Raw genomic sequence first — 19,195 nt, 5'->3', positions numbered from 1 at the left:
TGCGGAGGTTATAAAAAGGCGCGATATGGAGAGGCAAGGGGGTGGAAGCCAGAGAAGCGGAGGCTTCGGGAGGTGAGAGAAGCCTGGGCTGTGAGTGAACAGCGCCGGCTGCTGTACCTTTGTCCTCATGTTCTACGGTACTGCACCGTAGACTCCCTGCTCCCTGCTCGTACCACCGTCCACCTGCATCGCCCAGGAGTTTCACCTCAACGCCACCACGAACGTCAATGTTGCTTCAGTCCACGCTTCCACTGGAGGTCGTACGTTGCGGCCAACAAAACCAGCTAACTGCAAGCCGAACGCCACCTCGACGCCGACGCCATTGCCTGGACCCACGAAACGCCTCGCCCGCTTCGAACTGTAAGCTCGAAAATGGAACGCTGTCTCTTAGTGTGAAGCATCGCGTCTATTATTAGTCTTTTTAGCTTGTGTTACCTTTTTGTTAATTCTGTTTGCGTGTTATCTGTGTGTGTCTGTATTAATTGTGCGTCCGTGTGGGTACGCCTGGCGTCTAGTTCATGCTTCGGCCTGATCGTGCTCCGGAGATCCGTGACAATGCATCCAGATCCTCGACTAGTAGTAAAGATGTTTATTTTAACAGAAGAGTTCGGAGCGCGCAGGCCCCTGGGCCCCCGCATGGTCCCACTACACTCAAACGTTCATGTTCCTACGGTTCATGACGTCGGCAGCTCGGTCTGTGGCGATCTTTTGCCGGACCGGGGGGTCCTCAGAGCATAGCAGGGTCTCCCATTCCTCCCAGGTGGTGAAGTGCTCCAGACCCCGCGGGGAGGATCCGCCGGGAATCGGAATAGAATGTGGGTGATGGTGGCAGTGGGATGGTTGCAAATGGCGCAGGATGGGTCGGTGAGAGTGGGGTGGTAAAGGGACCTAATGTAAGAGGATGGGAGTGTTCGCGTCTGGAGGCGGCGCCATAGTGTTTGGTGGTGATTGCTGAGGGAGGAGTGAGGTGGGGGTAGATCTGTCTCTCGACCCGGTAGGCCTGAGTCATCTCTTCAAGCGTGTGCATGCGCTCATGGGTGAACTCTGAAGTGGGGACTGCGTATGCCCGGCGTATTAGACATCAGGCTAAGCTGTTGGCGGCCTCGTTGCCAGGGTTCCCCGACTGCGCAGGCACCAGATCCTCAATGCGGTCATTGCTGAGTGAGAAAAATATCGGAATTTTTCCAAAACTGATTTATCTCGTCACTTGGATACTTAAAAAGATCCTTGGTTTCCTGTCCACAAACAAATTATTTTAGACACGCTCTTTTACCCGAAATTTCTTGTGTTGCCCGATATGTTCTCTTGATGACAACTTCATTTGTTGCCGAACAAGACGAAGTATGAGCATTACTTGTAAAGAGAATATTTACCTAAAGGCCGTCGAGAGAATTCACTGCGTCTCTCCCTGGTTTTTATGCTTTCGTTTGCGGTGTTCATGAATGGGCAACTAGGAAGTCATGACACAATTTTATTATAATACGAAACGAATATCTTACGAAAACAAGGAATCAATTCGCGCCAAGCACTGGGCTTGTTCTCTGAGCATGCTCGCTAGTGTATCCCAAAGCATGGCAGGTTAGAGGAATGTTTCATAAAGTCCTACAATTGCTAATGGGATATGCCAAGTATGCCGCAGAAACGGGGCCCCTGGTTGCACAGTTCCGGGATGATGAAGCGGAGGCAAAGTTTGTACTTTGCCTAGACGCACCTGCAGATGCACATATGAACAGGCTCTCCTGGATCATGCGACAAGTGATACCTGTGTACTAATGCAAACCATTAAGAATATTTAGTATAGTAGTGCATAAAATGCACAGAATGAACTTTATTTTTTTTTCTTGCTTCTTTCTGTCGGATATTCGATTGACTAGTTTCTTTGACAGCTTTTCTTTCGCCCATCCGTTGGCAAATTGGGAATCATTTTGGTAGCCTGGAGCAATATTTGCGCATCATGAAGGGTTCCTTGAAACAAATGGAACGAAATGTACTTTGCTGGATGAAAGGATACTTTTGTAATTCATTTTAAATAGTAAAATAATCGAGGCTTAGCATAGTTTCACGAAAGTCAGCCATTGCAAAAACGACGTTCACAGAAAACGGTTGTCCCTATAAACTCTGCTGAAGCTAGTACGTCTGACCTTCAGCAACACCATTCGGCTGACTGACTCTGGAATGTTCACTCTATGCGCTCCTAGCGGTAAAACACGGTACTACGATAGCGCTGCCCACCAAAATATTAGTTCAGGTTCTTTTGGTTACCCTCTCGTATCTGCATTTCTTCAATCGCGCTTTTTTTTTTCGCTACACTCACGGGTCGTTACAGAGTTGTAGCATAGCGCGAATCACAATTCTGATCCATTTCCGGGGGATACGACTGCGCATTCGCACATCTGATTTAGTACACGAAATGGCATCAAAAGTTGCGAAGCGGCACAAACGTCTGCCGCCTAGGGACCAACCAGAGGCTGCGCGCTAGCGATGCGAAGTAGAGGAGCGATGCGAAGCGGTGGATGATCCCGCAGTGCTATAACACTGTTGACTTAACGAACATGCCGTATTTAGCATTGCTTGCACGTCGAAGACATTTAGCTGAGACGTTAGGACAGAATGACTAGCTTCGCGCCCATTAGGGCTTCAAAATAATCTCATTTCTTGCATTGTTTATCCTGAAAGCGCCATCTTGGGTTTTCTCGAAGCATTAGCAGTAACAAGTTCCTTACCGTTGCGCCAAGCATCCGAAGCGTGCGTAGCCTGGAAGAGAGCGGCTCGTGGCTGCGCCTTGATTCCGTACAGCCAAGTAAGGCAGAAGACTGGCCCGATTGTCTTAGTGTCTCTAAGCTCTTTGCGGCTGCGGTAATCCCCACAGGGCTATCTCAACGGACGCATGCCGACAGGCGCTTTATTGTTCTTCTTTCTGGCCAGCTTTTGCTTCATCGATCGATCGATCGGCTGCAGTGAATTTATCTCGCCTCATAGAAGCTCCCGGAAAGGGTTCAGAAGCGTTATTTAAAACTGGAATCACTAACGTATAAAAACCACAAGGAGCACGTTTTATTTCCGGAAAACATGTTGTTGCGTTACAATGGCGACACGAGACTTCTCTTTTCTAGGTGTATTCTTTCATCTTTCTATGTATTGAGATTTTGGACACATTATCCAACAATGTGAAATATGAACTCAGCGTGAATTTCCTCTTGATCCGTCATTCCCATGTTCCCTTTCTGTGAAACACTATATGTTGGCTCGTATGACAGTATATTTGTAACGCTCCGTTATTCTGATAGTGTGATTTTTTTCCCTTATTATTTTTCCTTTTTTTGTGACACTGTATATATTGTCTCGTAATACAGTACATTTGGAACTCTCATTTTGTTATTTTGATAGTGGATTGTATCATATTATGCCTCTGCTGATGTCATGAGTGGGGGCAGTCGCCTCGTCAAGCTACTGGTAGCAGTAGCTTTTTGCGGCTGCTCCATCCTTGTACTTTGTGCAAAGGAAAATTTGATTTGATTTGATTTGATTTGATTTGATTATTGTCTCAAGCACCTTTTCATCCGGCAGCTGTCTTTTTGTTTGCGCAATCAACTGGGCGCGAATGTCGGGGTACTAAAATCGTGTATATAGCATAAACGTCCCTTGTACTGTCAAAAATAAACTAGTTTTCTGCAAGAAGGAAGGCTTCGATGAGTCAAGGTCGTATTTTTTCTGTTCTCTATTTTGTGATCTTTGCACGGCTGCACATAAATTACACTTTGAAATTAATGAGTGCCTTAAAGCGTGCTTCTCCATTTACCTAATTTTTCTTGTTTCGGCTTCGCTGGGCGCCTTACTCAGTATCCATGATTTCTCAATACGGCAGTGCTTGTGCTTAAGCGTTTGGCAGTGACAGCTCCTTTTTCTGTCAGCGAGGTACTTCTGCTCAGTTACTATAGGCTATATAGAAAGCTTTATGAAACTTTTTACACTTAATACGAAAATCTTTTTGGCTCATGAGGGGTATAAACAGGATTTATGAACAGAGCATGCCCTCAAGAACTCTCAATAAATAAAATACATTGCCACCTCTACGCTTTGCACCCGGGCCAGAGCTAAAAGATCAGATTGAATGGCGCTGTTCAATAGCTATACTATCGCTGCCGTCGATTACGCCTCGTGTAAACCTGCAGCACACTCTCCCGCAGTAGAGGTAACATCGTCATCTTCATCAAGTTCGACATGCGCCAGTCTTTCATTTTGCTAAGGTAAACGTGCCATACACGTTTTCCATCTGGCCGAGTTTTCCCGATTTGCGGTAATGTCGGGCTACTCTACCAGGCGGCATGACAGAACTCGCAATGCTTTCACATTACCGCACCTAAGAAAGCTTAAATGCATCCCTGGAATTTTTAGCTGACAAGAAAATAGCTGAGGAAGCAGAAACAGCAGGTACCCGAGAGAACCTGTTTCAAAATTGCAGTACGCTTTTGTTCTACATTATGCAAAAAACAGACTTGTCGGTGGATGCCAAGTCGGTAATAGAAAATGGCCTATGTTCGTTAGCAGTAAAGCTCACTTATACGAAATGCGAATATCTTTTCATTAACTTTCTAAAATACAGCCGATGTATATTGCATTTGCATAAAAGACAAATACCGTACATTTAAACTCAGATATAAACCTCTCTACGTCACTGTCAGCATAGTTCTCAGCTTCGGCAAAACATCGCGACATACATCAATTTTTAGTAGAATAAATTGCCAGGAGATATCCAGATCAGAGCATTCTTTTCAGTGCAGTTTGCTAGGTCTGGACTTTACGGTGGAGATGAAACCACATGTTTTCCATATCCATGTTACGTAGTTCCTCTCTAGATATATTGCATGTACGGCCACCTCATATGTTGGTGTTTATCTGAAATATTACACGAACGCGACCAAAGCTGCATTAAGGACACGAAACGTATAATAGGTTTCAAAAACTCGACGCTGAAGCACATCTTCAGAAGACCAAGTTCAGCCTTCAAATCGTTGCAATTAATAAATGTGTCATAATATGAATGTCGACGCTAACTCATTATCAGTATGAGAAATTTCCATCTTTGAATCACGGTAGTGAATGTGGCTACAGTAAACCTCAGCAGTGCTCTCCTAACAATAAGATAAGAGTAACTACGTTCTGCTCTAAACTGAATGTCGAAAATACCGGGGAAAAGAACAGGAAGCTCCTATTTCAGCATCTATAACGGCTTCACGCATTCCAATATCTTCACTACTTTTCAAGGACTTTCAATGATCGCCCTGCTCTCTTACGTCTACAAGAGAGCATATTCCGCTCACCTCCAAATTATTGGACTGGTTATTAACTAGAGAAAACATGAGTTTGTCATGTTCAAATATACGTGTTATACCTTATCATTAGCAGTAGAGCGGGCCTAATATCTCCAATACGTGGTAAGATTAGTGAAATCATAGCTGCAAGCATAGCAGATTTCTGATCTGCAATTCCCTCTCTTTTTCTGTAAAGAACATCAATTTGAGCTCTCAAGCTGTCTGTACTGTACCTTGTGGCGAAATGTGCATTTTCAGTATTTAGTTGGCAAGCGGTGCCTCGGTGTTACATGAGCGTTGCGACCATTTCTAGAACTCGTGTACTTATAGAGCAGACACGGCCCAGTCGCAAAGAAGTACAGCGAATTTTCTGTTCTCACGACAGAAGTGTGTGCGGTTTTCACAGTTAATCGGTTTTACATTAGGAATTTCTGTATTAAGATTAGGATTATCTGTTGGTGCAACAGAAAAGTGCTACAGAACTACAGACTGCAGAAAAGTACTTCAGTAAAAGAGCTAGTACTGACTACAGAAAATTACAATTTCTTCTGTTGTCATCAGAATTTTTTGTTGGTGCAACACAATAGTAATATAGAGCTACAGACTGCAAAAAAGTACTACAGAAAAAGAGCACAGATTGCAGAAAATTCTGTACAGTATTTTCTGTAGTTACAAAAGAGTACTACAGAAAACAGACTTGAGAAAAGCACAGCAGAAAAGGTTAGAGCATTACTGGGAGGTATTACAGAACTACAGAATGTGTTGATGTATAAAAAACATTTTGCCATAGATTTCAGAACTACAAAATACTTTGTCTATTATTGGAAATATTCTGCGGTTGTTTTTTCGGCTAGAGTTTGTAAACGTATCTCATAATGCATCTTCGTTTGACAATGATTGACTCAGGTTCGTCTGTAGACCTCAGATACGAAAATTTGTCTTAATAAGACTCGTAGAGGAGGAGGCGCCTGAGTACAGCACCTATATGCTGAACTGTCGATTAGGACAGCAATCTTGATATTATCTAATTCAGCTCCTGTGATGTGTGATGGAACATTCGCCATAACCTTACTGCTTGCCTGCACTAGAAAGAATTTGTCGTTCTGGTTTCAATTTTATATGGCTGTAATACGTATCATGTGCAAAGAATACCGGCCAATTGAATATGGTCGAATTCAATCCCTTTCCTGCATCAAGACTTTGCATTCAATATGCTAAAACCTTCTAGTTCGTAAATTTATGCAAGTATGTTTTTAAAAATTCGTGTAATCTTTTAAACCATAAGGAGCCAGCCTATCTGCTACATCTTCTAATAGTAGGCTACAGACATTTAATTTGTAGATCACGTTTTTTCAAAATGTTATTCGGTCAAAGCGCACCGAAAAACACTTTTCAGTAGCACTAGGAGCTGCCACATTGTCAACATCTTCTTTTCCCTCAAGTAAAAACTATAATCAGTTCTCTTGCAATGCCTTTTTATCTTACTGCAACATTATTTCAGCAGCCACCATAAAACAAGTATGAAAACCACAGGCTTCGGAGAGGATACATACTCGATACGTTGTTTACATTCTTGATCTCAACCACTGAGTACGAAATACCCATTTAAAATATTTTCAAGTGCGAATTTGGTAGATAATCTCGACCTGTTAAGGGTGTGTTATTAAATGCGGGTATTTTTTATTCAGAGAAAATATACGCATGATCCACGACACCAGTATTTGTTCCTTCTTAAGTTTCGAAAAAAAAAAGAAAAAATAAGAATGGCAATGCCACCTAATATCTCCCTCTAATAAAAAAAATCAGTAAATTTTACCAATTTACAAAATTATGTGTTTATTTTACTGTTTTCGGATTTTTATCTTAAGAACTACGTGGGCTACGTCGCTGTGGTCTTTGCATGTTGGTTTTCACAAAGCCGACGTTCCTTGCTGTTAGAGCTAAATAATTTGACGATTTATTAGCTTAAATCAAATAGTCAGCATACATACCTTTCGTACTAAGGGCCAAGACTACATTCACAGTTTCAAAGAAGTCAGCCTGAAATGTGGGTCTCACTTTTATTTTCAGATATATGCGTATTGCGATGTGTAAAATGTCAAAAGTAAACACTTGAATGTTCATGAAGTTGGTTATCCCGCATAGCGTGGTGTATATTGATGTTACTGGCGCGGGAACATCCACGAAACTGGAATTCCTCGTTCAACATTACCGAATACATAATCGGCTTCGCATTCCAAGCACACAAAAATGCAATAGACAATATTTTTATTCACTAGAAATGCCAAAAAGCAAACTCAAGCTTTGAAATACGTTTCTATGACGTTCCGATTTTCCTTCCTCACTTCTGGTAAATGTTTACATTCAGACATAACATTCCATTTTATTGGCCTCTCAACAATGTAATTTTATTTATAGTGAAAATAAAATATTCAGGAGTTCATTTATCTTCTTAATCACCTTATCATCGAGCTCTATCGAGTCCATGATGTCCATCATGCTGTAAAGCCACCCAAATAACAACACAGATGCATCTATAAAAATATTTAAATGGTAAATATATTATATGTGAAACTAGACGATATACGACTATGCTGACTGCCGTTGCCGAACAAAGAAACAAAATTTGCATGTGGTTTGTTCACTTTTTCAACTTCCTATCTTTCCTTGCTACTGTTCAATAGTGTGTTCCCACTCCCCTCGATTTCGGCAGCTCATGTGGCCATTCATTTATACCTAGCTTTGTACGTCGGATTTCGATGTTTCTTTTTTGTTTCACGTCTTGTAGCTTTTGCGTGTTCCATCGTTGACTGGCATTTAGTTTGAAGCAGGAAAAATCATGAGACCATGTTCGCAACGATATTCTTCTCAAGTATATATCTTATTTACTGGAACACGAAGTGAATTGAACCAAGTTCAAACTTCTCTGGATCTGTTTGTTTACTTCCTCCTTTAAAAGCAAGATAACTTACAGCAGACAAGCACGCACAATGACGTATGTGCCGTCATTCGCTGATAGTGTCTACAAAAATGCATTGCTTCTCTTGAAACCGAATGATTCACTAAGGTCTCCTCTTATTTTCCAGCAAACGTTCGGCCACTGCCCTCAGTACTCTATTTACACTGACAGCTAATATCCTTGAATAAAACTTTTTCCCCGGTTTGTTCTTTTCTTTCGTTTCGGTTAGAGCGTCATAACTAACATTTGACTTTCAAGCCATTCTCAGTTCCTCTTTGTGCGACTTGCTATTATGCTGAGCGCAACGCTAAGCATGAGCTAAATAAATTGCTGCTGCGCAAAGCCAAGATGCATAACTACCATACCCATATTTTGCGTTACCAGACACTGCGTTAACGTAATAGACGCCCTGCCCAGGCTATTCTGGCACGCTTTGTTGATGACGCTATGTTGATGCCACAATTCGCTTGTGAGCTTTGTTTCGCCGATCAATTTAGGACATGAGGAAAATGTTAGTCTGTCATATTGTAAGAGAATTAAATAAACAGAGCGTCATAAATTCACTAAAGGCTAATAACAAATGAGTACAGTTGCAGGTCATGCAACCTTAGAGACCATTGAAACATGATTTGTTCCTTGCTCAATACTGGACACGTTAATTATGAATTCTTGCAAAAATTTTAAGGCGTATGTTTTGGCCAGAATGATAAAAAAGCCGGTGGGCCTGGTGAAGTGACTGAAACCAAAACCCAGCTGTTTTTGACAGTCGATGAAAACCAGCGGGCGAAAATGGAAAGACAGTATATGCAACGCAACGAAGCAAGCATACGAGGGGTTGAGTATAGGTTGTATGTGTAAGGAGTAAGTATAAAATCAGCAACCAAAACAAGTATGACCATGTCACCCTCAACGCTTCTGAGAGGTATCAAGCGTTGCAACCTGGATAGACAGTAGAAGGTACATGGTTGAGGATACAGAACCTCACTAGAATGCAGATTGTTTCGCGAAAATACATGCGCGTGCCCCGCGTGCATATAACAGCGATACCCGAACATCTCGGTCGCCGAATATCCATGTTCTAAACTTCCATTTTAATCCATAAAATTCCGCAAAATATGCGCCTTGTCTTCCACGTAGAACGGCGGTAGGAATGTTGCTAACGACAACCGCAACGCTATCACATCAGGAAGCAAGCACTGTATACTCAGAAGTAGCCGCTCACGCCCTCTGTCCTGCTTATCAGCGGTGGTGAGAGACGTGAATGCTACACATCTCAGGTGTTTTAAAATACGCATGGTGAGCACAGAGTAGATCGAGGAGCCAGCCATCGCGCATGCCTTCTCCAATAACACAGCCACCACCATTATAAGAGACACAAATCGCTCCTACCAAAACTACGCCCACGACCGAATCTCTGCCTCGGCGCAGCGCATCCCAATGCAAAATCGAAATTCACATTTTATTGCGCTCATGTTAGCCCCAGCTCAGAATAAAAGCTTGTCGGGCGAGTTCGATATAATACCCAGAACTAAATTATAAACTCCTTATTAGCCCAAATAACCGCCGAATGTGTTTTGCCTGTCGGCACGCGCCCGTTACCCATTTTGTAGGCCGGTGCTTTTGACAGCATGGCCTTCCTTTGAAACTGATGTTCTTATTAGCGCGTAACATGTCTTACTACACCGACTCTGCCTTTTTTCTTGTGGTTTTCCTGAGCGAAAGACGATAACCTGCTGTCAGTTTATTCTAAAGTAAAAGCCGACAACACATCCGCTCATAACCCAACCTCCGAATCATCCTATCGAACACGGGCAGGAATGAATGTTGAAAGTAGCCAGAGGAATATGCTCAACAAATACCGCGGAATAACACGCGCATATAGACTTGCACGTAGCAGGGACCTGACGGGAAGCAATACATCCAAGGTAAGGAGCATGCCTGCTTTGAGTGCGCCCAATTTCTACTTGATCTCCACACCCAGGAATGCAAACTTCTCGAGAAGCCATAAAATCTTACCCACGATCTACTGGCATCTTGAGAGATGTCAACTTGACCTTTACTATGGACGCCAAGGAGCACTAGTGACCCTGACGGAGAATATGCGCCTTTACTTCCACGTGGAACGACGGTAGGAAAGAAACGCAGCAACTGGTGACAAACTATGTCTCTCAGAAGAAAGCGGCTTTTGTTTTAGGATATAATGATAGCAGTTTATCATCTTTTGAGCGGGAAGACCAGAACGAAAGTGCCAGAGTAGATGTAGTAAGCCAGGTTACGCACTACTAGGAACATTAGTTTGAAAGGAATGCCATGCCGCTGAAATAACCTACCTACAAAATGCGTAACGGACGCGCGCCGACAAGCAAAATGAATAGGGTGGTTACTTATGCTAATTAAGGAGCTTGTGTCATTAGAGCACGCAAGAACAGAAGTTAGCTCTTATATCGTCAAAAAGTACGAAATATGCCTAATGGTTAATTACTTTCCCTTGGTTATTATTCAGCTTGTAGTAATTTGCCGCAAGAGTAGCGAGATAAGGGCTTGTTACCACGAATAAAAATAGGGAAGTAGTGGTGTGGCAACATTAGCATAAAACAGGAAAAAATGCGATATTGTTTCTGGGACGGTGCTATTATGAGCAAGAGATTAGTTGGGTAAGTAATTTACTCCTTGCCACGAAATAATTACAACAGAAATATAAAATCTCTGAGCGACCGTTTTTTAACGATTGTCCCTCTTATTGCATGTAACATAACTATTCGTTTTTGTTGCGCTTCTAAAGGACCGCGAAGGAAGTAGTTTTCATTGTCGCTCATCTTCCAGGTAAGAAACCTTGCCTCCGTTCAAACTGCCAGACCATTCGGTTGCATTCTGCCATGGCCGCCTATCATATAAAGCATGATGCTTAATTAGTGCATGGCTGTTACGCACTGCCATACTGCAGTAAAATGCACAGGAAACATTACAGCACCAGAAATAGAAACAGCTTGGAAATTTCCCATGCAAGAGTAATGTGACGCAGTCATAGATTAACGAAACTTGCTCGAAAATTATGTATATGTTTTTTCAGGTGTAGAGACGGCGTTAGAAAAACATGAAGACAGGAAACAAAAATATGCATTGAAAAGTGTAAGTGGTGCGGCAGACCTGTATTAAATGGTTCACTTTGACCTTTCGTGTTTGTACTTTCGCTCTTTGCCTTAAAGATTAAGCGCATGCACCGAGACCGCTGTCGCTGCAGTTGTCAGTCTTGCCTTGAAGCCAGCGGCTAGATAACCTCTGCACTTCTGCTTGAGGTGCAACCAAAATTAGGTGTATACTTTCCTTTCACCTCGCCTAAAATAGCTTCTAGATTTCTGGCTTTAGGAAACGCATAAGCAGCAAAAGGAAGCATTAAACTCATTAAGACGAGGCAATACATACCTCAGGGAACGAGACGGCCAGTTTTAAGCACGGTTGGGAAGAAGATCTGATTTACATAACTTATCCTTTAACACATTTTTTAGATGAGTTTTTTTCTTTGGAGTTTGCTCGGATCCTACCTCCTTTGGCATCAGCAAACAGTCTATGCGCACATGGCATTTTCTGTTTGTTGCTGGGATTATATGCAATACTAATAAACCGGTGCAATATTTTACTGCGATATACACCCCATGGGGCAGTTCTATCTCCCCTATTTTTCAACATCACTCTCATACGCATGGCTCGCAAGCTCGACTGTTTTCTAAGCGTTTCTGACTTCTATGCAGACAGCAGTGCCTTATGTACTACTATGGACAATGTCAGAACTATGGAAGAAACCTTCCTGCAGATGCGGCTGCGGTAGTAGAGTGCGCAGCCTCTATAGGACTCGCGTACTCCTTTGCCATGTGTGCACTAGTAGTATTCATCCCGACACCTAACCGCAGCAGGAAAGAAAACCCCTACTTACACGTCGAGATGTCTGTTCTACCAGTGCCAGAGGTGCAAAAGATGCGCGTCCTAGGCATGTTCTTACAATATAACACGCGACAACCGGCGCATACGTAGGCAATCTTCATCTAACAATCATTATACACACCAAACCTTCACAATGATAACCCGAATATCCCCGAGGCATTCACAAACATGAATAAAATTTTGGTTGGGACTAGTTGGTGCTTTATTCCTAAGGTGTATTGGTGCAAGTTGAGCGCATTATTGACCCAGAAGCAAAAAAACAGACTTTCATGGCAGAGGGCGGCCGGACATGATACGTTCAGGCCAGTGGTGATCATAAGGTGTTACACCACCTCAAGAAAATTGCCGCCAGTCCTTGTGTCCCTCTGGCATTTTCTGCCCCTAACAAGCTGTCTAAGCTGTGCTCCGGCCCGTGCGGTTATTGAAAGCATGGTTACCAGATCAGGCGTGAGACCAACTACGTCCCATGCACTGTTGGAGTGGTTTATGTCCTACCTGTTACATGCGGTAAAACCTACGTTGGGCAAAAAAGCCGCTATATAAACGAGCGACTCAGGAGGCATGCGCGAAATGTAAAAAACAAATATGATAAAGGTTTGTATCTCGTGTCAAACATTCTTCATTGCAGGTGTGTGCCGTGATTTTCTGATACGGCGATTTTGGGTAGAAGCAGAAATGAACGGGCAAGGTTGGCACTGGAAGCCTATCACATAAAGAAGAAAGCAGAAAACTGCTTTAGCTATACGTCCACTTCACTTTACGCAGCCGAATATAAGTTCATGTACTCGCGGCGTTGTTGACTTTTATTGAATGACTTGTTATCTTGCATTGAATGAGTGTCGATGTTTGCTTGTCTTGCTCTGCTTGTGCTGTGGTGGCTGAAGGGATATATATGCGTTATTAACAAGAATAAAGCAGTTGCTAGTTAGCGCCTATTCTTGTGTTTGCCTCTTCTTTGTGGACCGTGTTTCCTTTGCGCTTTAATTTACCTTAGGAATTCATAAACATGACCTCACGCTTCCGTGATTAGTCGCGTGGTTTACTTTCTTCCCCACCTCTACTTCACAAAAGCGGAGGAGCACAATGTAGAGGCACTAATACGGCAGGCATATAAATCAGTCTTAAATCTCCTACAAAGAGCTCCTATATACTACCCATGTCTTCCGCATGGTTGAACACAAAACACTACAAGGACTAACTGAAGCTCACTGCACGGATGAGATCAACAGACTCTCCTCTACAAGTGACCAGACACCTCTCGCCTCGCTAAATAATAATCCAGCAGGTCCACGTCCAACAACACCCAGCCATCCTAAAACCCATCAGCCTCTAACTCATTGTTCCCCCCTACCCGAAAACGTACATCTATCTCACAACCAGGCCAGAACACGAAGCTCGTGCCAACAAGGCTTTACAAATGGCTCATGAAGACCACCAAGCCGCGGCTTACTACGCTGCAGAATACAGGCACAGTTCAGCCTACGACATCAGTGTAACAAGACATAGCCTCGCGCATGATGAAGACAGTAACTTCACTCGAGGTTGAAGAAGCGGCCATGGCGCTTGCCATATCTTCTTCCGCTGTGACACTCATTATGAGCGACTCTAAAACCACAATCACTAAATTTACACGAGGACAAATTAATCCTCCTATTAGCAAGACTCAATTATTGCTCCACAAAACTCCTACCAATTCAAATAGCTTGGGTGCCAGCACACGCAGGTAACCACGGCGCTAACGAAGCGGCCCACTCCCTTGCTCAAGTGTACGTCAATCGAGCAGGATACACCGTAGACCAGGGTAGCGCTTGGGACAGTTTCGTCACCGATCATGATATCGTTCGGCACTGCAGGGAGCAAAGTTCTATCTCTCACCACACGTCTCCTTGGTGGAACAACAAACTACCTGGAGACAGCTGTATGCTCGCACAATCCCTTCACCGGCCTTGTTAGCCCTTATTCACCCAGGCCGTTATAAACCTGAATGCGCTCTTTGTGAGGGTTGGAGAGCTAACTTCAACCACATTTTATAGCTCTGCCCAGAATTTCGGCCAACATCTCGCTGGAACATCCCGGACTTAGAAGGTTGGGAGATGGCCGACTCCAGTTCCTAATCGGCCTCACAAAGGGTCCTGGTAGAGTGTACTGGAAAGGCCGCCGCATGTCATGGACTGTTCGCCACCACCCGCGATCAAAAGCCAGACCAACCGAGAATATACCACCTTTCTTTTTAAGGATCATCAATAGTTTTTCCCTACCTCCATTGATAAAAGCTGTGTACAATCTTTTTGCAAGTAGAACACCACTGCAGCATTTAAAAAGCGCCAATCGCAGTTTCGCTGAATATTACAATATAAAAAGCTGACATGCATGCAGTACATGCGACTTGAATCTCGCTAATGACTTGTAGAAGATTTATTTCATCGGATACCGGATAAGAAGTTTGACGAGGCTTGAGCTCAGATGGAGCATTTCGTCTCTCACTCTCTCGTTAAGGCCTTCTTTCTAGTTTTACAAAGTGAGGCCTCATTACTTATTTCTTTAGATCTGTTCTTTAACTCTCATTACTTCCCTGTACTTGAGTTCTGACATACTTACGGGTTTGTTTCCTAGCTCTTTTCCTCCATTGCCGATGAACGCTTCTTAGGTAGATGCATAATCGGTATAGGCCGGCAATCGCGAGTGTTCTATAGGTGCTATAATACGTGCATCTGAGGCCTATTTCGCTGCTCTCATAACAGAAACCTGTATAGGGCGCGCATTTAGTAGGAATTGACTTGCAAGGTGAGTTCCCTCAAAAAGATATTCCGCCTATGTGAAGTATGTTGTCCTTCCCTTTAATTATCTGAAAAGTCAATGCTCCAAACAAAAGAAGCAGCTAGACACCCCGCATGCCATTAACTGCGTCAAGTTAATTATCCACAACTCACTTCAGACTGTGGCCGCACTTGACCCGAACTCCCCCTCCCCCAACCTTATCCGTGTGAGTGTAACGTATTAGTCGCATTATAATAAAGTCATAATTACTCTTTTTTTTTAAGGAACAGAGCTGCCTATTTGCAGCTGTTCCCCTGGCAAACAAAGGGACCCCATTCAATACCTTCTACCAAACGCATCCATTCCCAGCTTCGCTCATTGTTAATTGTTTGCCGTAGCGAATTCGGGCAATGCGAGGATCGCTGACAAAAGCTCTTTCAATAAATCTATAATTTGAATTATATCCGACGTGAAACTCGGAAATCCTCGATGCAAAGAAATGCAGCTGCACGCTGACCATGACTCTCAATGACTTTAGATATCGGAACAAACCTGCTACATTGACCTTCATTTCCGGCATTATTCAATTGTAGTGGCCTGTCCTTGAGTTTAACTGTGAGTATTCCTAGCTGCAGCTAAGGTGCAGAGTAAGAATATCCGCTTGAGGTGCAAGACGACTACTGTTATGAATCTCGATGCCCCATATTTCTGCGCCGGACAAAAAAAAAGATCCTGTTGTAAATGGAATTGCATATCCGGGTTTAGGGTGCGCCTTCAGTCTGGTCACCACCGCCGGAAGTTCACTCTGCTATATTGCAGTAACCATCACCTCCTATTGTAATACTCCATTCGGCACCGGGGCCGTATTCTCCAGTGGCGGCAGTCAGACTACCGACGCAGCGGAGAGTGCCAAGAATCTTGCTCCGGAAAGCCCGCCATTGAAAACTGAGCCTTACTACATTTAACGTTAGAAAGTTACTTAGTGATCAGATTCAGGTAGAGCTGGTCGTGTAACAGCCGTTGAATGGGACGTCATAGGGCTTAGGGACGCTGAGAAGGCACGCGAAGCACATACTGTTCGATCATCACTGTGTTATTGAGGTTTACCTGAATGATGAGAAATAGGGTCACAGTTACAGATCAATAATATTATAGCTTGTAATGGACAAGATTTCTGTAGCGTTAATAAGGCCTAGTGTAGCACGTATGGTAATCAAGCCCAGGCGGAAAAAGGTAATTTTTTTCTTTGTGGCAACTAAGTGCCAGCGCGGGTTTTGCAGTTAACCCGTTGTGACAACACGAATTTCTGTGGTAAAATCAAAATTTTCTGTAGTTAACATAAACCTACTATGGAAGAAAACTCTGTGACAGGGAACTACTAGAAGTTGTGATTTTTGCGACAGGACTGAAGAATATTTTATCATCTCTATGACGAGTCTGTAGTATATTTTTCTTGTTGTTAGGAGATTGTGGAGGCCTGCGCACCTACATGTAGTCATAATGACCTGGTAGTCAAAAGTTTAAATGAAGGCATGGAAGAAGCAATAAATACTGTATACGGTACTTATGAGCGATTGCGATGCCAATGTAGGCGAGCAGTAGGTTGGTGATGAGGGAGCGAGCGAATATGGCGTTTGATCTAGATAAAACAGTTAGCGACATAAGTTTAGTTCGCATGAATATCTTCTGCAGAAAGTGAAAGAACCGGAATTGGGTACAGAAAATTCGAAGAGGGGAAGCTAAAAACTAAATCTGCTTTATATTGTGGCTTAACCATGGCATTTTGCAGTATGTAGACATAACTGAAAAGTTGCTATGTGATAATAGATCACCACATAGCAATTGCCTTTTTCTGCCAGCTCGGCCTTTTCAGGCCATCAATTGTTCAAAACTTCAAGCCCTCGAAGGAGCACAGCAGGAATGGCAGAGCCTCTTCCAAACGTACACCCCTGAAATAGCCGGGCGCCGGGCCGGGGGACGCTTGTACCCAATTTTATCGGTGGGTGTCCGGCGGCGGGTTTCGAACTGTCCACCTCCCACAGCCGAGACGGGCGCCCAAACCACTCGGCCACGACTGCGGCCATGACTTCGCCCTGCAGTGAGTATAGTCAGGTTGATGATGATGATGATGATGATGATAATAGTTCAGCAATGTCTCGCATTAGTCTACGTTTCGAATAGGAAACAGAACAGACTAGTAAGGAGGAAAACGTCCATGAAATACTTAGCAAACAGAAGGAATGTAGAAGAATTCAGAATATTACTACAGCACAGATATTGAGCTTTAAAGGACGAAGAAGAATTTAGTTTACAACCGATGGGTGATAATTTCAAAGGTATCATTACTGATTGCGCGGTAGAAGAAGGCGGCAGTAACGGGCGAAGTGGCTTCGCCGATGGCATGATTTATTTCGACTCCTCGCTGCTGGCCCATTCAAGGCAGAAAGCTGGGCTAGTTGGTCTGCCATCATTATTCTTTATACGATCGACTACAAGAGCAACGTACGCTGGGGAATTCATTGGCGGGGGGCGGCCATTTGGCCAAGCATTGTAAGCGTTTGCATGTGCGTGCCGGCGTTTGATGCCACCTGTGTGTTTGGTAGGGGAGGCACAAGCTTAGGGCGTGAAATATGTGAGGAACATCACATTAGCAAGGAATGCGATAAGTGCGTCAGCACGCCTTCAATGGCCTTGTCCAGAAAAGAAAAACAATGTACCTATATAACAGATTGCCACATTCTGATTACGCTTTGCTTGTATGCTTTTGTCTAGTGTGCGCATTCCCCATCGATGCTTTTTTATGTAATTTTTTTTTGTAAGCAAATCCTCAGTTGATGTTTATCACTCGTCCTGTCTATTTCTATGTCCGTGTCCGCGTTAAATGCGCTAGTATTTCTAATATTGCTGGCACATCGCGCGAAAAAGACTAAACTGGACAACAAATGTTAATTTTTATGTTTCGCACAAAACAAGTTTTACGTTCAGTGGCATAAGCTTATATTTAGTTTCATGGATCATATGGCGGAGCTTGAATGGTGCTGGGGCTTTCTAATCTGAATTCATCCCATGTTTGAACCAGTTTGTTCACATGACACCACAAGCCTGTGGAGTTTTCCCGACTTTCTAGGTACAACAAGCCAACAACTACGGCGACAGAATGTCGCTCAGTGGTATCTAGCCGCTATCGTATCAGTATCTGCTCGCCTCCTCTGCAGTTCTCCCGGTAATGTAGCTGGATCTTCTCGCGCTGTTTTCAATATTTCAATAAAGACAACCCCAAATATCCCAAAAATCAGAACATTTGGTAAGAAATGAACTATTCAATTATTATTGCTGCGATAAGCACAGTCCATTGCTCATAGTTGGACAAGGTACATCCTCTGAGGCAAGGGCTGTGTAGCGTCCGATATGGGCACATTATCAGAGATAACAAACACTGGCGCATATGTATCACGTATTGAGACAACGTTCTCTGGAGCAGGGTCCAGATGCCGACGCGATAGTGCGAAACCGAGATTGTTGTGTGCAATAATAAAGACGTGCTCTCATTTTCATCTATGCGATAATCAAGGAACAAGCAGTTTGTTACAAACATTGATTCCGAATAATGTCAAAGCTAAGTATCCGTCCGAGAGGATCAAGTCTCCTTCCTCTCTGTTTTGTATCGTGTTCCTTTTAAGTATCTCATCGATAACCGTGTCTTTTCTTTCATTGCTGTTTGGTCTTCAAGTCAAACAGAGTGGTCTCCGGGGTGGAGAACTCGATATATAGCGTCAGCCAAGTCTTGTATTCGATTCTGCCCCAAAGAAAGGATGCCGTTTGCTTTACAATCAGACGCGTACACAAAGAACTTCTGCCTATGGCCTGCAAGGAGCTTGGCTTCCCAAACATTCCTAAGTGTTTTCGTTTTGTTCCCAGGGGTGCTGCTCTCGACTCCACGTAAACAGGCTGGAGAAAAGAGCCTGCAGTAATCGAATCGGGCTCCCGAGTATATCAAGTTCCGGTCAGTTCGAGTACTGCTAGCGTCATACTTTTGGTTTGTGCGCAGTTTTTTTTTTATGTGGATATATTACGTTTTCATGCTAGAGGGCAAAAGCCCTTTTGCTTCTTTCTGTAATTGAAAATAACGTAGTGGTGTGTTGGCTTCTAGCCTGGGTCAGTTTCTTGAGGTAATGAAGATGACACTGCATCGTAAAGGAATCAGGTTAGCCGGAGCTGCGGGGTACTT

This window comes from Amblyomma maculatum, chromosome 8 (assembly GCF_055883805.1).
Source record: "Amblyomma maculatum isolate TAMU_Amacu chromosome 8, ASM5588380v1, whole genome shotgun sequence".
Taxonomy (NCBI): domain Eukaryota; kingdom Metazoa; phylum Arthropoda; class Arachnida; order Ixodida; family Ixodidae; genus Amblyomma; species Amblyomma maculatum.
Note: the sequence above shows the minus strand (reverse complement) of the source record.